Below are 18608 nucleotides of genomic sequence, written 5' to 3' on the forward strand. Positions count from 1 at the left end.
CGGATTATTATAAGGAAGGAGTTTTTGATTTAAAGTTACCCTGTGTGTGAGGTTAAGGCACCTGTGGGGTTATAAAAGGAACTGCTGTTAAAAGGGGTGGCATCTTGTTTACATTAGCCGCCATGTCTAGGACGCCTTCTGATGCTTGCCCCAGTCCTGAGAGATTCAGAACTACCAGCATGCCACGCACCTCAGCTAAGGTAAAGGGACTACACAAGGGGAGTAAACATGAAGAAAGATCCAGATCTAAGAGCCGTTCTACTCGTCATGAGAGGTTAAGTTACTCTCGGTCACCTTCCCCTTCTCCAAAATACGATGGTGAAGACAGCAATGCGCCTTCTTTGGGCATGATTATGGATGCTTTGACTGAGTTGAGGAAAGACATGGACAAGCTTAAGAAGGAAAATGGGGCTGTGAAGTCAAAAGCAGTTCATAACAATGCTCCCCTGTAGGTGTCAAATAATACTTTGATACCTGATTCTCAGGAATCACAGGCAGGATTTTCTGGATTTAGAACTCCACTGAGGGAGGACAGTGATGAGGAAGAGGAAATCCAGAGGGATGTTCCTCATGATAGTATATTGTTACAAGGTGCTAAGAATTATGGACCCATGGAAACTGTCTCAAAAGAACTTGACAAGGAAATTGCTGCAATGGTGAACCACCTGTTTATTAATGGCATGAGGCAGGAAGATTACAAAGCCATTGTTGAGGATGAGGTGACATTTAGACCAAATAACTGCCATGCATTAACTCAAATGGATTGCAACCCACAGGTCCTGGACGCACTGCCTGCAGAGGCAAAGAAGGCAGACTTCTGCTTAAGGGAAGTGGGAAAAAAGATATTACCAAGGCAGCTACTATTGTTGTAAAATCGCTTACTGTGCTAGACAAGGTGGCATGTGATGAAGAGCACCAAATTATTGCAAATGAGGTAATAATGAAGTCCTAATGGTGCTTCTGCAGGTCCTCGTCTTTTCACTAAACTTTTGAAGCCGATTTTTTCTTTTTTGAGATTGAAAGGCTACACCATTACTTCCTTTATAGATGATACTCTTATGTGTAGCAAGTCAGTTGAGGATTGTGTTGCTTGTTTAAAGGATACTGTGGAAATTTTGCAAAATGTGGGGTTTTGTATTAATGTGGACAAGTCAGTCTTGGTGCCTACAATACGCATAGAATATCTTGGCAACATCATCGATTCTGAAGCCATGACTGTCACACTCCCTGCTCATAGAGTGAAGAAGATTGTGGAAAGTTGTTCATCCTTGGCCAGTAGAAATAAGGCAAAGATCAGAGAGGTAGCTAGTTGGCATGTTGGTAGCTGCCATTCCGGCAGTTGAATTAGGTAAGCTCCATTACAGAATTTTAGAAAAGGCCAAAATTGTTGCATTAAAGGTAGGAAAGGGCAACTTTGACAAATTTATGACTATCTCAAAGGAAATGAAAATGGAGCTGAGTTGGTGGATCTCTGAAGTAGGTACGCATGTTCGGAAAATTATTCGGACTGCTCCTTCTGTTGAAGTTTTTACTGATGCCTCAGATTTAGGTTGGGGTGGTTGTGTATTTAAGCATTCCACCAATGGTAAATGGACAACAGAAGAAAGTTGCCTACACATTAATGCAAGGGAACTCAAGGCCATCTTGTTTACCCTTCAATCTTTTGCTTACTTGCTTAAAGGCTGCCATGTTAAAGTTATGTGTGATAGTACCACAGCCATTGCTTATGTTAATGAGATGGGTGGAACTAAATCACTAGTGTGTAATTCTATCTGCATTGATATCTGGAATTGGTGTATTTCCAATGACATCTGGATTACTTGTGCACACATACCAGGAAAGAAGAATGTGTTGGCGGATGAAGCCTCTCGTAATTATAATGACAGACATGAATGGAAACTTAATCCAAAGATTTTTAAAGAGTTGTGTGTAGTTTTTGGAACTCCCTCCATTGACTTATTTGCTCCTCGCTTAAACAAGCAAATAGATTGTTTTTGCTCGTGGAGACCTGATCCTGAAGCAAAGCATGTGGATGCGTTCACATTAAATTGGGCCAGTTTCGATCTGATTTACCTTTTCCCACCATTTTCTCTCATTACTAGGTGTCTACAGAAAATGAGGGAGGACAGAGCCAAGGGGTGGATGGTTGTTCCAATGTGGAATTCCCAACCTTGGATGGGCCCTCTTCTGCAAATGTTGATCAAGGCCCCCAGGCTCATCACTCAGAAAACAAATGTACTACGACATCCCTCATCCGTGGAAGAACACCCGATTTTGACCCACACCCAATTGATGGCATGTCTTTTGTCAGGCAACAACTTAGAGGGAGAGGTGTATCGTCAGAAGGTACAGAGATTATCATGGCATCGTGGAGACCAGGTACGATGCGGCAATATAGACCACACATTAAAAGATGGTCATCATTTTGTGATAGATGGAATATCAATCCCTCTACTCCGTCTGTAATTAGTGTTTTGAATTTCCTTTCGGAGACGTTTCATAGAGGGGTGGGGTATGAGTCTGTTAACACAGCAAGAGGTGCTCTCTCTGCTTTAGGCATTACGTTGGAAGGATGTAGAGCTGGGAATCATCCACTTATCAATAGGTTTATGCGTGGTGTGTTTAACTTGAGACCCTCTTGCCCTAGGTATGCTGAAACCTGAGATGTGCAGCCAGTATTGCAGAAGCTGAGGTCCATGAGCCCATTACAAGACCTATCTTTGAAATCTTTAACTTTGAAATTGGTGATGCTTATGGCATTGACTCAAGCTGCAAGAGTACAGGCCTTACATTTATTATTGTATTCCAATGCTATTGTTGATAACAATTCTGTATCTCATTTGTTAGGGGGCAACATTAAGCAGTGTCGTCCGAAGTTTAATGTGAGAATGCTTAAGTTTCATGCTTATTTACCTGATTCTAGAATGTGTGTTGTACATACCTTGAAGGAATATATTTACAGAACGGAGAATCTGAGAAAGGAATTTGGGAAGGATAATGGGAAACTCCTCATCAGTGTGGTGAAGCCACATAAAAGTGTTTCCAAAGATACAGTGGCAAGGTGGATTAAAACTGTTCTTGTCGACTGTGGTATCAATACTAAGAAATTCACGGCTGGCAGTGTTCGACCAGCCTCTGCTTCCAAGGCCAAAGCCATGGATGTCCCAGTTAACATTATCTTATCTAAGGCAGGTTGGACTCAGGAGACAACCTTTGCTAAACACTATAATAAGGAGATCACTCAGGTTTCAGATTTTTTTCAAGAGGCCATACTGGATTCTGTATTGTAATGTTAACAGGTTTCTCTATTCATTTGCGTTGGATCTCAATTGACATATTTTGTTTGTTTTATACATGTAATATATGTTTTTGTAAGGGACATATCTGTTTAAGGAGGAGGATTTTTCATACAATGAAGTTGGGATACATATTTAGTTTGTTTAATTTTCTATCACTCACTTGGAGAACGTTAAGGATTGTGTAGTTCTGAGAGTACACCCACATGGCTTTAAAATCTCATGTGGAGCCTCTCCAGCAATAGCAGTGGGTTGCTGAAGTAAAATTATAGAAGTACATGAGACTTACCATGGGTCAGTTGAAATGTGCTTCGGATTTTGCGAAGCAAGCCACCGCTGCTGGAGAGAGCTTTCACATGCCCACCACTCCCACCCTTCGGAAAGATGGGCTTTTGACTTAGTGTTTCTCTTTCCGACGGGCATTTTTCGGGAACTTGTGGCATGTGGGTGGCTCTCAGCTCTTTAAAGTCTGCCGGTACCTTGATCTTTGTGTATCTCATGTGAAAGCTCTCTCCAGCAGCGGTGGCTTGCTTCGCAAAATCCGAAGCACATTTCAACTGACCCATGGTAAGTCTCATGTACTTCTATAATTATACAGGATAGTCAAGAATTGGAGAAGCATGTACAAAAGATATTCAGAGATACATATAAAATGGTGGGAAATATTAGAACAGCATTCCACTACATGGATAAAGTTATGATGAGAAAGATAATTACCACTATGATTGGAACAAAGTTTGAATATGCTGAAACAGTGTGGTCTTCCCACAAAAAGAAACATGTGAAAAAAATTGAAAGGATACAAAGGATGGCAAAGAAGATGATTCCAGAACTGGAAGAATTAACATATGAAGACAGGTTAAAGGAAATGAATTTGATAACATTGCAGCAAAGAGAAAGGGGAGACTTAATCCCTAAAGGACCAGGAATGTCAATCGACATCCTGCTGCTAAAGGACCAGGGATGTCAATCAACCTCTTTGCTAAAATAAAACCAAATTATGCTACTTTCCACCCGATTTGCTAGACCATGCTGTGACTACACTGGTTTTGAGTCAGACAGCAAGATTTGTCAGTCTACAGCCAGCCTCCATCATGGCCAGTTCCCAAGAACATGATTCCAATGCATCCAATTCGGCTCACTTGCCCCTGTATTTCCTTACTTCCGATGCAGGGCATAATCAGTCTGGTACGGTCAGCTAACCACACCATCAACCACTTTAATGTGCGGGGCCAAAAAAAATCCCCAGGATGTATGGAAAATTGCAGAGCACCCATTTTCTTCATCCCAAGCCACAGCCATGGCAAGCCGATCAGATACATGGGTTGAGCCATGCTGAGCGTATACTGACACCATCTCATTCAACTAATGGTATCTCCATAACCATGGCACCTACAGACTTCTGGATGGTGCCATTCAAAAGAAGAGGACTTGATTGTAGGGTGAATACTATTTTCTTTCATTCATTCATTGTAAGTTAATAGTAATAAGCATGCTACAACAGGCTATTTTATGTGTTTTGAGCTCAACCAGTGGTTCTGGTTGTACAATCAAATTATCCCCCCCCCCAGTCCTTTATGGGTTAATAGTAATTTATAAATTGTGGAATAAAGTGGAAGAAATAGATAATGAGAAAATGCTGCTAAGAGAAGTAGAAAATACCAGATACACATGAGGATACAACAAAAAACTAAGAAAAGGAAGATGCTTAAGTGACGTAAAGAAATATAGTTTCCTACACAGAAATATAGAAGTTTGGAACAAGCTCAATAATAATGTGGTACTGGCAATGTGTGAGTACAAACTTAAGGAAAAACTGAAAATGTGAAAATACAAGAAGAAATACATTGCTTAACAGTGATGATAAAGGTGTGGAAAGAAGAAAAGTGTGTGGTGACAATGTAAAAACAAAAATATTCATTGATATAATAGAGGTGAAAAGAGGGAGATGGAAAGAGAAAAAAAACAAAGAACTGAGAGAAAAGGTGACAAAAATAGTGGACTTAAATAAGAAATTAAGAAACTCAAGCAAGAGAATGAAGAATTAAAGAAAACTTTGCAAGAGAGAGAGAGGTTAGGGTTGGAGAACTGAAGGAGTTAGTGACAGAGGAAATAAAAAATTTAGGAAAAAGAGAGAGAACAACAACAAAAGGTGGACAAAGAGGAGATGATAAGGCAACAACAACAGGAACACGATAAGGATATGGAAAAGAAAGTTTTTAAAATAATATAGGAAAAAAGTAATCTTGTGAGAGACATGGCACATAGAAAGATGTGTGGTGATATCTGGGGTTAAGGAGAAAAACTTACCCATGAAAATAGCTAGAGAGAAAGAAGTGAAAAGGGCTAAGGAAATTACAGCAGAAGTGGCAGAGGAAAAATTAAACAAATTGAAGAGGTTTACAGGATCGGAAAGTATGAAGAAAATGGAACAAGACCAATGAAAATAACATTCATGTCACAAACAGCAGCAGAACATGTCTTGCAAAGAACAGGAAAATTGGTAAAACTAGGAATGAAGGAAATATGAATAAAAAGAGACATTAACGAAGAAGAGAGAAGTAAACTGAAAGAATTGAGAGCAGAGCCCCAGTCAGAAAACAAGGAGAGAACACAGGAACAAGCGAGAAGATTCACCTGGAAAGTTGTGGACATGAAAGTGAGAAAATGGTGGCACAAAGATGCCACACAAGATCACCAAGCAAAGGTTTAAAGATTATGTATACTAATGTAGATGGTTTGGTGTTGGAACTTAAAGACTACTTAAAGAATAATAAACCAAATGTGGTATGTTTAACAGAAACCAAACTAAAAGAGGAAATGGTCGGGATTTGCAAAGGAAGGATATAGCTACATTGGAGGAGAAACAGAAAAGGAAAGGGAGGAAGAAGAGTTATGATATTAGCAAAAGAGGATATTGTTGTTGAGGAAGTGGAATAAGGTGATGGAATGGCGGAAACATAGAGTGTTGTGATTAAGATCAAAGAAAGTGAAAAAAGGAAAATCTTTGTGACATACATACCACCAAAAACTAATGCATAGGAGATCAATAAATTTAAAAGTATGCAACTAGAAACAAAAAATAGTATAGAAGAAATGATAAGGAAAAGTAACAAAGTGCTCTTAGTAGATGACTTCAACATTAAAGGAATTAACTGGGAGGAGATGGAAGTGAAAGAAAATGTTGGGTCATGGAGTGAAGAATTTATGAGGATGAAAGAAATTAATTGAAAATGACAAAATGAAAGAGGGGGGGAGAGAGAGAGTAAGGTATCACTACCTTATCTCTTATCTCTGATAGAAAAGGGGGAGGAGAAGTGATGAGGAAGGTTTGAGACAAAACAAAAGAAGGGAGAGGAAAGGAAAATAGGGAGGAAGGGACAGACAGCAGATAGGTGAGCAATGGCTCCCATAGCTGGTGAGCTAGCTAGTCTTGTGAGTTTTAGGTTGTTATTCCAATTAGATTTTTATTAAAATATCAGTGCTCATACGAATGGTGAGTTTGTTTGTTATTCCAATTACATTTTTATTAAAATTACAATGCTTTATTATTCCAATTAAATACTTACCACTCATTGTGGGTATTAGGGGGCAGTAACCACCATGATAAGCAAAAATCCATGATACTTTTCTATCCCCCTAAAGAGACCCAGGAATTACATTTCAACACCTTACACTCTCCTTAAAATGTCTGTATTGGCCAGTAACATTAATGTACTGTGTTATACTGTATGACTGTATAGTATGCAGCACAAACTGTGCACTGGAGTAAAGGAAAATACTATATAGTTTACAGTACACCCCTGAGTGTGTACACATCATGGTTGCTGCGGCTGGAATGAGGCAGTGGGCCAGTGGCTGTCCTCCTTTCTCTGCAGGCTATTCACAACAGCATTGCCCTCAACACATGCTGCCCAACCCTCTGCTTCCTTGCCATCCACTCCTGCCTTGGCAGGTAGTGGGAGAGTACACACATGAGGGGCAGAACCCTCCTTAACTACACTGGCAGTTGATGCAGCAGCTGCCAGCACGGGTGGCCCACCACGTGAGCAAACATCCATTGTGTTTTAGTATATACTAAAACAAAAATATAAAACTTATGAAAACTGAGATATAGACAATGCACAATGAGAAAAAATTAAATACATAGTGATATATAAAGTAAAACACAGATTATAGATACTAGTGTAGAACAGCATTAGAACTACAGGTATAGTAATGCCAGACAACAAACCTTGTGTGCTCCAGCTGAAGGAGTAGTGAGGATTGACAAGGGATAGCAGTGTGTGTGTTAAGTTGGTTACTGCCTTGAAACCCAAAGCTCCAAACTGAGTTTATAGCAGATATAACTGTGTTGATGACAATTGGTCATCTAATTCAGGTTTCAAGTGTTTAATACAAATAGCTTCTAATGATTTTATGTCTCTATGTGCATCAGCTTTATGTAATATGTTAAAATCCTTCTCCGAAAATGGATGATTGTGCGTATGTGAGTGTGTTCTTGTTGCTGAAAAAGGAGGACAAGCTAACTGTTTCTGTGTATATATCGAGTTACCCTTATGTTCACTGATTCTGTATGTTGGATTCCTCTTGGTTTTGCCAATATATTGAACCTTACAACTCGAATAAGTAAATTCATAAATAATGTTAGAGATAGTCCAATAGGAATACTGCCTTTAAATTAAAAAAAAAGAGGCAATAGTGTAAGTATTGGTAAAAATTTAAAAAAAACTTGGTATCAGGTTATTGTGCTTTTAGTACGGTGGTGAGTCTTTTCTAATAGTATAACTAAGATGGCCATAGTATGGTAATTTTATGCATTTCTTTTGTATTGTCTGTGTGTGGCTAGAGGAAGGCTGACTAAATTTGCTTTCTAAAAAATTGTAGATAGTATTATTAATGAGGCTTAATGGAAACTCATTATTAAGGAAAATAGTTCTTAACCCTTTCCTTCCGGCAATCGTATATATACGATTGCAAAAATGTGTCCGTAGCGACGGCGATCACACCGGTAATCAAGAATTTTCGCGCCTCAATTTTGAGGTCCAAGCACGGTTTCTCGAGTTAGATGGTGTGAGTGAAAGTGTCTGGCATGTTTCCACATGTAGTGGTGTCACTAGCTCTGGAAATTTAGTGGTAACTAAGCTATTTTCCCTTTCTCCGGGCAACACTTGGCAACCCCAGCGACCCGCCGGGTGGAAAGCACTCACTGGGTGGAAAGCACCATGATAAGTGTGAATAGACATCCTGATAAGAGCCAAGGATCTCAGATCATAACTCACCATGGAGCAGGATACAACATATGTATTTAGCAGTGCTTCTGAGTTTGAAAACAGTGACAGTGAATATTTAGAAGATGAAGAAAGCGAAGACATTAGTGAGGACTTGGAAAATGATTTACAGGATCCACCTGTTTTATCAGAACAGAGAGATGATACCTATCATTCTTTCATGTTAATTTTTTCATTATCTTCGATTTTATAATAAAATGGTAGAAGGTAACTTGTCAGAGAGAGAGAGAGAGAGAGAGAGAGAGAGAGAGAGAGAGAGAGAGAGAGAGAGATAATGTTATTTGTCTGAAACTTGATATGAAAAGGGATGAAATCTCTCTCTCTCTCTCTCTCTCTCTCTCTCTCTCTCTCTCTCTCTCTCTCTCTCTCTCTCTCTCTCATTGGAAGTGTACAATTTCCCCTCCAAGATGAGAGAGAGAGAGAGAGAGAGAGAGAGAGAGAGAGAGAGAGAGAGAGAGAGAGAGAGAGAGAGAGAGAGAGAGAGAGAGAGAGAGAGTGTGTGTGTGTGTGCACGCGGCGTCATCGCTCTCCGGGCTGTTTCTGGATGACGGATCACACGGCAGGAGAAGGAGGAATCCTTTATAAGGCATAAACTCAACTTTGAGAAGTCACATCAAGCTACAAAGTATATCATTGTATTCAGAATAACAAAGAGAAAATAATTATTAGTATTCAAACAATTTTCTGACAATTTCTAGGTTTACCATTTTTAGCCGTCATACAAAACGGGAAAATAATTTAAGCGCCGGAAGGAAAGGGTTAAAAAGTTAATTTCATAGTCAAAAGGAAACTAGCTAGAAGATATTGTCTGGCAATGATATAAGAGAGTTTTGATAGCATTAATCTTAAATAATCGAGGAATAAAAGATAAGTATTTAATGCCCTGGGTTGTGAAGGTTGGTTTGCAATGAACAATAACTGCCCATCCTCTTGGATAAATAAAAACTTTATTTTTTCAGATACTCAAAATAACTTACTTGTACATTGTACTCCAACCCTTCCTCTCTCACATTATAATGTAATATTTTATAAGCACCAAGTCTTTTTCAAAGCAGCATGCTGAAGGTACACATATCATGTCTGTACCTACTTTGCAGCATCAGAGCATAGGTGTATATCTCACTTATTAAGCCTAAATTTCATGTAAAACAATGGTATCCAAGCAGAATAGAACAGCTCCAGTGTGGATGTACATGGAACAGACATCGTCTGACATCATTGTATGCTTAGTGTGTAATGATAAGATGAAGTACAGTGGAAGTACATCAAACATGATGAAACACCTGTGCACCAGACATCCCATTGAATATGTGGAGTTCAAGGAGGATGCAGATATGGAAATTGCTGCTAAACACCCCAGACCATCCACCTGTGCTCAACCAACACTGATTGAGGCCATCACTAGGGCTCAGTCCTATAAGAATGACTCAAACAAAAAGAAAGAACTTGACGCTTTGGTTGTCAGGATGATAGTGGAAGACTTACAACCACTATCTATTGTTGAAGACAAGGGGTTCAAAAGATTAGTAAATGGACTCAATCCCAGATATGACTTGCCAAGCTGCAAAGAGATAGGTAGGACACTCTTAGTTTCTGTTTACAATAGAGAGGTAGAGAGTCCATCACGAGCTGGAAAAAGCTAAACATATTGCTTTAACAACAGACATATTATTGACATCCCGACAAACAAAAGCATTCACCACAGTGACAGCTTACTACATATCCCCAGAGTGGATCCTCAAGTCTGCTGTGCTTGATACTGTTCATATGGTTAAGTCCCATGCAGCAGATAATATTGCAGAAGAGATAAGACTTGTCTACAATAAATAGTACATTTTAGATAAAATTCACTCAATTATGGTTGAGAATGTTACTAACATGACTGCAGCAATAAAACATATGAATATTCACCATATCCCATGCTTTGTAAACACTTTGAATCTAGTTGTTTAACACTCCATTAAGAACACTGAGGATGTCCAGAAGCTAAAAGAAAAAATAAAGACTATTGTAAGTTTTTTCCATCACAGCATGAAGGCTTCTGATAAGCTCATGCAGGTGCAAGAGCAGTACAAGCAGCCTTCAAAAAAAATTTATTCAGGATGTAGAAACTAGATGGAATTCTACATACAACATGATGGAATGATATTTAGAGCAACATGATCACTTGATATATACTCTCTGCTATCTGGGGAAAACTAATATGTGTCTGTCTAACGAGGAGCTTGTAATAATCTCTGCCAGGATTGTTGATGAGTCTTGGAAGTGCTGCGCACTAGTGGTAACTGTCTCAGCACTGCACTGGTGGCTCCAAGACTTGGTACTCACTACGCGCTCTCTACCTGATTCCCCACGGAACTGATTCCAGAACTGGCTCTGCCTGGTAACTGTCTGAGCAGTGCAGCTCTAAGACTCTGGTACTGAACCTGTGCACTGGGGCTCCAAGACTCTGGTACACGATTCTCCGTGGAACTAGTTCCAGAACTGGTTCTGACAGATCTGCCAGTCCAAGGAATTGATTCTGTGAACACCTAAGTTATCGGTTCCTGCCCGCCACTAGGTGGGAGTGACAGGGAACAAGGACCAGCATGGCATGACATCATGGTTTTGATCATGGTGGGCTCCTTGAATGACTACTGTGTTGCGTATCACAAAAAATGCATAATGTATTTTTTATTTGGTTATGTTAGCTAAATTCGCCTAAGGTAAATCCACATTAAGCACGGTCCTAGTGTGTGTGTGTGTGTGTGTGTGTGTGTGTGTGTGTATATATATATATATATATATATATATATATATATATATATATATATATATATATATATATATATATATATATATATATATATATATATATATATATATATATATATATATATATATATATATATATATATATATATATATATATATATATATATATATACCTGATGAAACCATTTTAGGTGATACATCTAAATTTAAATTAATTAAAGATAAACCTTTCCATTACATCACTAGATTTGAAGATAAACTACCAAGAATACTGAGATAACTCCTTAAATTAAAGGTTATCACTAAGGATATTTTCAACCACCTGTTCACTAGTGGTTCATCAAATAGTATTTTACATGGCCTCCCAAAAACTCACAGAGCTAGTAATACCATCAGGCCCATCCACAATACCATTAATATATTTAATCATTAATTAGCCAATTACTTCGTCCCCATACTAGAACCAATAACGTCAAATGAATTTACCTTAAAAATTCTTATGATTTTGTTAAAGAAATAAAGAGATTAGAAGCCTTTAACACTCTCATAGCTAGTTTTGAAATTAACTCACTCTTCACTAACATCCCTCTTGATGAAACCATTCACATAATTTGTAATTCTCTATCTAAGGACTATGACACTTACCTTAACTATACAAATAATTTAACTATACAAAAAACAATTTATTAACCTATCAGACTTGGCAATTAAAGACTCGCCTTTTTTGTTTAATAATAAATTACATGTCCAAGTTGATGGTGTGGCTATGGGTTCTTGCCTTGGCCCTACTCTTGCTAATGCTTTTTTTTGTCATCAAGAAACCAAGTGGTTAAATAAATGCTCTAGTGAGTTTAAACCTATGTTTTACAGGAGATATGTTGATGACACTTTCCTTTTATTTAAGCACTCTCAGCACATCTGTAAATTTCTGAGTTAAAATCTAAACAAAACTAATATTGAATTTACTTGTGACACTGAAAGCAACGGCTCTATCCTGTTTCTGGATGCAACAGTTACTGTTCATTGCAAACCAATCTTCACAAACCTGGGCATTAAATACTTATCTTTTATTCCTCGATTATCTAAGATTAACCCTTTCCTTCCGGCAATCGTATACATACTATTGCAAAAATGCGTCCGTAGCAACGACGATCATACTGGTAATCAAGACTTTTCGCACCTCAATTTTGAGGTCCAAGCGCGGCTTCTCGAGTCAGATGGTGTGAGTGGAAGTGTCTGGCATGTTTCCACATGTAGTGTTGTCACTAGCTCTGGAAATTTAGCGGTAACTAAGCTATTTTCCCTTTCTCCGGGCGACACTTGGCAACCCCAGCGACCCGCCGGGTGGAAAGCACTCGCCGGGTGGAAAGCACTATGATAAGTATGAAGAAACATCCTGATAAGAGCCAAGGATCTCAGATCATAACTCACCATGGAGCAGGACACAACATATGTATTTAGCAGTGCTTCTGAGTTTGAAGACAGTGACAGTGAATATTTAGAAGAAGAAGCTGAAGAAAGCGAAGACATTAGTGAGGACTCAGAAAATGATTTACAATATCCACCTGTTTTATCAGAACAGAGAGATGATACCTATCATTCTTTCATGTTAATTTTTTCATTATCTTCGATTTTATAATAAAATGGTAGAAGGTAACTTGTCAGAGAGAGAGAGAGAGAGAGAGAGAGAGAGAGAGAGAGAGAGAGAGAGAGAGAGAGAGAGAGAGAGAGAGAGAGAGAGAGAGAGAGAGAGAGAGAGAGAGAGAGAGAGAGAGAGAGAGAGAGAGAGAGAATGTTATTTGCCTGAAACTTGATGTGAAAAGGGATGAAATCTCTCTCTCTCTCTCTCTCTCTCTCATTGGAAGTGTACAATTTCCCCTCCAAGATGAGAGAGAGAGAGAGAGAGAGAGAGAGAGAGAGAGAGAGAGAGAGAGAGAGAGAGAGAGAGAGAGAGAGAGAGGAGAGAGAGAGAGAGAGAGAGAGAGAGAGAGAGAGAGAGAGAGAGAGAGAGAGAGAGAGAGAGAGAGAGAGAGAGAGAGAGAGAGAGAGAGAGAGAGAGAGAGAGAGAGAGAGAGAGAGAGAGAGAGAGAGAGAGTGTGTGCGCGGCGTCATCGCTCTCCGGGCTGTTTCTGGATGACGGATCACACAGCGGGAGGAGGAGGAATCCTTTATAAGGCATAAACTCAACTTTGAGAGGTCACATCGAGCTACAAAGTATATCATTGTATTCAGAATAACAAAGAGAAAATAATTATTAGTATTCAAACAATTTTCTGACAATTTCTAGGTTTACCATTTTTAGCCGTCATACAAAACGGGAAAATAATTTAAGCGCCGGAAGGAATGGGTTAATGCTATCAAAACCCTCTTATATCATTGCCAGACAATATCTTCTAGCTAGTTTCCTTTTGACCATGAAATTAACTTTTTTTTTGACCACTGCTTTGACCCTCAAATGAGACTGGCATTTCAGTGGGCATTTTTTTTATTAGATTTTTGTTGCCCTTGGCCAGTGTCCTTCCTACATAATAATAAAAAAAAAACTTGATATATACACAGAAACAGTTAGCTTGTCCTTCTTTTTTTGAGCAATAAGAACACACTCACATATGCACAGTCATCCATATTCAGAGGAGGATTTCAACATATTACATAAAGCTGATGCACATACAGACATAAAATCATTAGAAGCTATTTATACTAAACACTTGAAACCTGAATTAAATGACCAATTGTCATCAACACAATTATATCTGTTATAAACTCAGTTTGGAGCTTTGGATTTCAAGACAGTAACCAACTTAACACACACACACTGCTATCCCTTGTCAGTCCTCACTACTCCTTCAGCTTGAACACACAAGGCTTGTTGTCTGGCATTACTTTACCTTTAGTTCTAATGCTGTTCTACACTAGTATCTATAAGCTGTGTTTTACTTTATGTATCACTATTTATTTAACTTTTTCTCATTGTGCACTGCCTATATCTCAGTTTTTATAAGTTTTATATTTTTGTTTTAGTATATACTCAATATTTTAATTTTTTTTTGCCTGATGCCTTCTGCATTTGGTGAAACATTGCAACTTCAATAAATAAAAAAAAATCTTGGTTTGTCCCTGGAACTGATCTACTATATATATATATACGAGTATGTATATATATATATATATATATATATATATATATATATATATATATATATATATATATATATATATATATATATATATATATATACAGTGGAACCTCAGTTACCAAACACCTTCCTTTCCAAACTAATAGTCTTTTAACAAAATTATGAACTCATAATTGCTTTGGTTGCTGTATCGAAATTTGTTTCTCGAACAAAGTTACTTGATTTCAAATACAAAAAGACAGCAAAAATGCCTTTTATAATTAATATTTACAAATATTTCCCTCATTTTTATATATTTGGTGGAGAGACATAGTGGGAAAGAAAGTAATTCAAGCTTTGAAATAAGGTAAATGTTATCCCACTGAAAAGCCTCAATGTAAACAAACAAGGTTCGGCTGGGTCAGGAGTAATCCGGAGCAACATCGTGGCTGACAGAGCGGCAAATGAGGCCCACTCCCACCTCTCCCCCATAGACCTTCCCACAGACTGGACTAACCTACTGACCAACCTACAGAAGGAGTGTAACTTACAATGGGAAAGACACCTGACAGACATCTTACAGTACACAACACTTGTACACATCAGAAAGGACACACAACACTCCACTCCCCCAGTCATGTACTAGACACTGCAGACTTAGAACAGGATACAGCTGACTCAATGCACACATGCCCAAGCTAGGCCTGATAGACACCCCTCACTGCCCTTAGTGCCCCACACAGCCAGACACTCCAGAACAACTACTGTTACAGTGCTTGCCACCACCCCCACCGCACTGCTTTCCTTCACTCACTGGCATCACTCCACATCCACAGGCCATCACTAGCAGACCTCCTGGGAGGTTCCCAAGACCCTGGCTTGGCCTTCAAGACACTCAAGCACAACAGGGTCTTCCTCCAGAAAACTGGACAGCTCACTAGAATCTCACTAGATAACCTATCTGCTGCTAGCACCTTTGGGAACACTACAGGCTGTGGCACCACATCCTGCAAGGTCCCCAAATCCCTCCAAAAAACAAGAGTAATCCTGAGCCACCTGTGGCTCTCTTGATGACCCACAATGCCATAGCAAGATAGCAAGAGATGCAACATTGCAGTGATGAGAGAGAGGCTGAAAACAGTCAATTACGGGAGAGGAGTTGATAAGACAAAAAGCTTTTGATTCCACCCTTTCTAAAAGAGCAGTATAAGTGGAACCCCTATACATGTGAAGCATACTCCATATGATATATATATATATATATATATATATATATATATATATATATATATATATATATATATATATATATATATATATATATATATATATATATATATATATATATATATATATATATATATATATATATATATATATATATATATATATATATATATATATGGATGGATAAAGCCCCTGTAGAGAGTTAGCAGCTGGAATGATGAGAAAAACTGGCAGAGATGACTCAGAAAGCCGAACTTCAGAAAAGCTGCTTTAGCTAGAAATGAGATGTGAAGTTTCTAGTTTAGATTAAGAGTAAAGGAGAGACTGAGAATTTTTAGTATAGGAGAGGGGGACAGTTGATTGTTGGTGAAGAGAGAATATTTATCTGGAAGGTTGTGTCAGGTTGATAGATGGAGGAATTGAGTTTTTGAGACATTGAACAATACTAAGATTGCTCTGCTCCAACTGGAAATTTTAAAGAGATCAGAAGTCAGGCGTTCTGTTGCTCTCCTGCGTGAACTGTTTACTTTCTGAAGGGTTGGACATCTATGAAAGGATGTGGAAAAGTGCTGGGTGGTCTAATCAGTGTAAGAATGAATAGAACAAAAAAGTTTGGTTAAGAAGATCATTGATGAATAAGAAGAGAGTGGGTGATAGAGCAGAACTCTGAGGAACACCACTGTTAACAGACTTGGGAAAAGAAGTGACCATCTACCACAGCAGCAATAGAATGGTCAGAAAGGAAATTTGAGATGAAATTACAGATAAGGATAGAAGCCATAGGAGGGTAGTCTGGAAATCAAAGCTTTGTGCCAGACTCTATCAAAAGCTTTTAATATGTCTAGGGTAACAGCAGAAGTTTCATCAACAAAGGCCATTCATACCATAATATAAAATAAGTCAAGTAGTTTACTATAGTTTTGCAATATACTATATTTCCTCGAGTATGAGATGAGTTCTGAAGGCCAAAATATTTAGGCAAGAGATGGGTGTGTTTGGGTTAAACTAAGCACAAAGATCAGATTTCTTAGGAATTCATTTCTCTGGAATCCAAACATGATAGGACAGGCCACTAACAACTCTTGGCTTAATAAATCAGATATTTACTTACTATGACTATTCAACCCATGCTCAAGGAAATATTGTAGTTGTCACTTCACTTATGTTTCTGCTCCTGACACATCATCTTAAGAGTTATTACTTAGTACATAGAACCAATATGTACAATAATAATAATTAAACCAAAGTGAGCTTGCTTTTAATTCAGCTTGAATAGATAGATGACGGAGATAACTAAGAAAAAAAGTGGCAATTTAATAGTTGAAGCCAAAACTTACAGGTGTAACTTTTCTTTTCATACTAGCTGTTCTTTTTAACACAGGCATTATAATTTTGAGTGACAGTTTAATTCCCTTAAAGAGTGAATGAACTTGTGCATATCCCATTTTTATTGAGCATTTTTACAAAACACCTATTATTTTTTTTCATGCTCAGTAATTGTTAAAAGAATGAGTAATGGTGTTACTATGATAGGGCAAATACCTATCAGTAAGATGAAATATAGATAGAGAAAAAAATAAAATAAAAAGGACAAAACATATAACATTAGTAGCAATCATTTCATAAATGGTACTAAACTATTATATACACAGCTAAGTCATCTAATAACAGCAATGTTGCAATACGGCAGCACAGATGCTCTTTTTAACAAAGCAGTTATTGAGCCCATTCCCAAAAATCCTCGTTTTAATTCTTCTAATTATCGTGCTATCACATTAAATTCAATTGTAAGTAAAATCATAGATCATGTATTAATTTTACTTATAAAAGATAAAATGGTGACATCTCATCTGCAGTTTGCCTACAAGGAGTCTTACTCTACCTTGCTGTGTTCTTATCTAGTTACAGAAACTATTCAGTATTATCAAATGCGTGGATCTAATGTGTATATGCTGTTACTTGATGCCACTAAGGCATTTGATAGAGTGAAATATAGCAATTTGTTTAACTTACTTATAGAAAGAGATATTTGTCCTCTAATAGTTCGTTTGCTTCTCAATATGTATTTGATTAGCACTGCTGTTGTAAGTTGGAATGGTGTTAACTCTGATCTGTTTAAGCTTTGTAATGGTGTGAAGCCAGGGGGTGTAATGAGTGCTCTACTTTTCTCTGTCTACATAAATTCTTTAATGCAGAATCTAAACAATAGTAAGGTTGGCTGTTATATGGGTGACATTTGCTGCAATGCGTTTGCTTATGCTGACGATATAGTTATTCTTAGCCCATCATGTGAAGCTTTGAGTATGACGGTGAAGATTTGTGAACAATATGCTACCCAGTTCAGTTTAAATTTTAATCCTAATAAATGTGTTTTAATTATTCTTTCGGATTCAGATGTTTTTATGGACAGTGTATGCATCAAGATGTACGGTCACACTATACAGAACGTTAAGAGTTAAAAACGGGTCACCTAATATCATCTCATGGTAGTCTAGTCAATCTTGAACCGGTTATGAGGGACATGAAAGTGAGAACAAATGCCATTATCCATCAGTTTTACTCTACCTCATGGCAATCTAAGGTGTTGTTGTTTAATAGCCATTGTACGTCGCTGTATGGTTGTCAGTTGTGGAATCTTGATGACCCAAGAACTAAGGAGTTGAGTGTGGCATGGCAAGTGTGTTGCTGCAGACTGCTTGCTTTGCACCCTCGAAAGCGCTCTCACTTACTGCCCCATATTGTGAACTTTCTATCTGTTCGTCAGATTATTGAAAAAGGAATGCTGTGTTTTTCATTACAGGTTTGAGACATCCTGAGCGACAAATATCACAATTTTTCAGAAATGTTCTGCCATCGAATTCATCATACATGTTGTCCAACATGAATTCAATACTGCAGTCTTATAACATTAAATACTATAAAAT

At 38.0% G+C, this 18608-nt stretch overlaps 1 protein-coding gene across 4 annotated transcripts in view; it reads right to left on the reverse strand.

Moving 5' to 3' along the window:
• LOC135104959 (IQ and AAA domain-containing protein 1-like) overlaps positions 1 to 18608 on the reverse strand; it is a 528680-nt gene that overhangs the window by 213795 nt on the left and 296277 nt on the right. The window lies entirely within an intron of this gene.

This window comes from Scylla paramamosain, chromosome 11, assembly GCF_035594125.1.
Source record: "Scylla paramamosain isolate STU-SP2022 chromosome 11, ASM3559412v1, whole genome shotgun sequence".
Classification (NCBI taxonomy): Eukaryota; Metazoa; Arthropoda; class Malacostraca; order Decapoda; family Portunidae; genus Scylla; species Scylla paramamosain.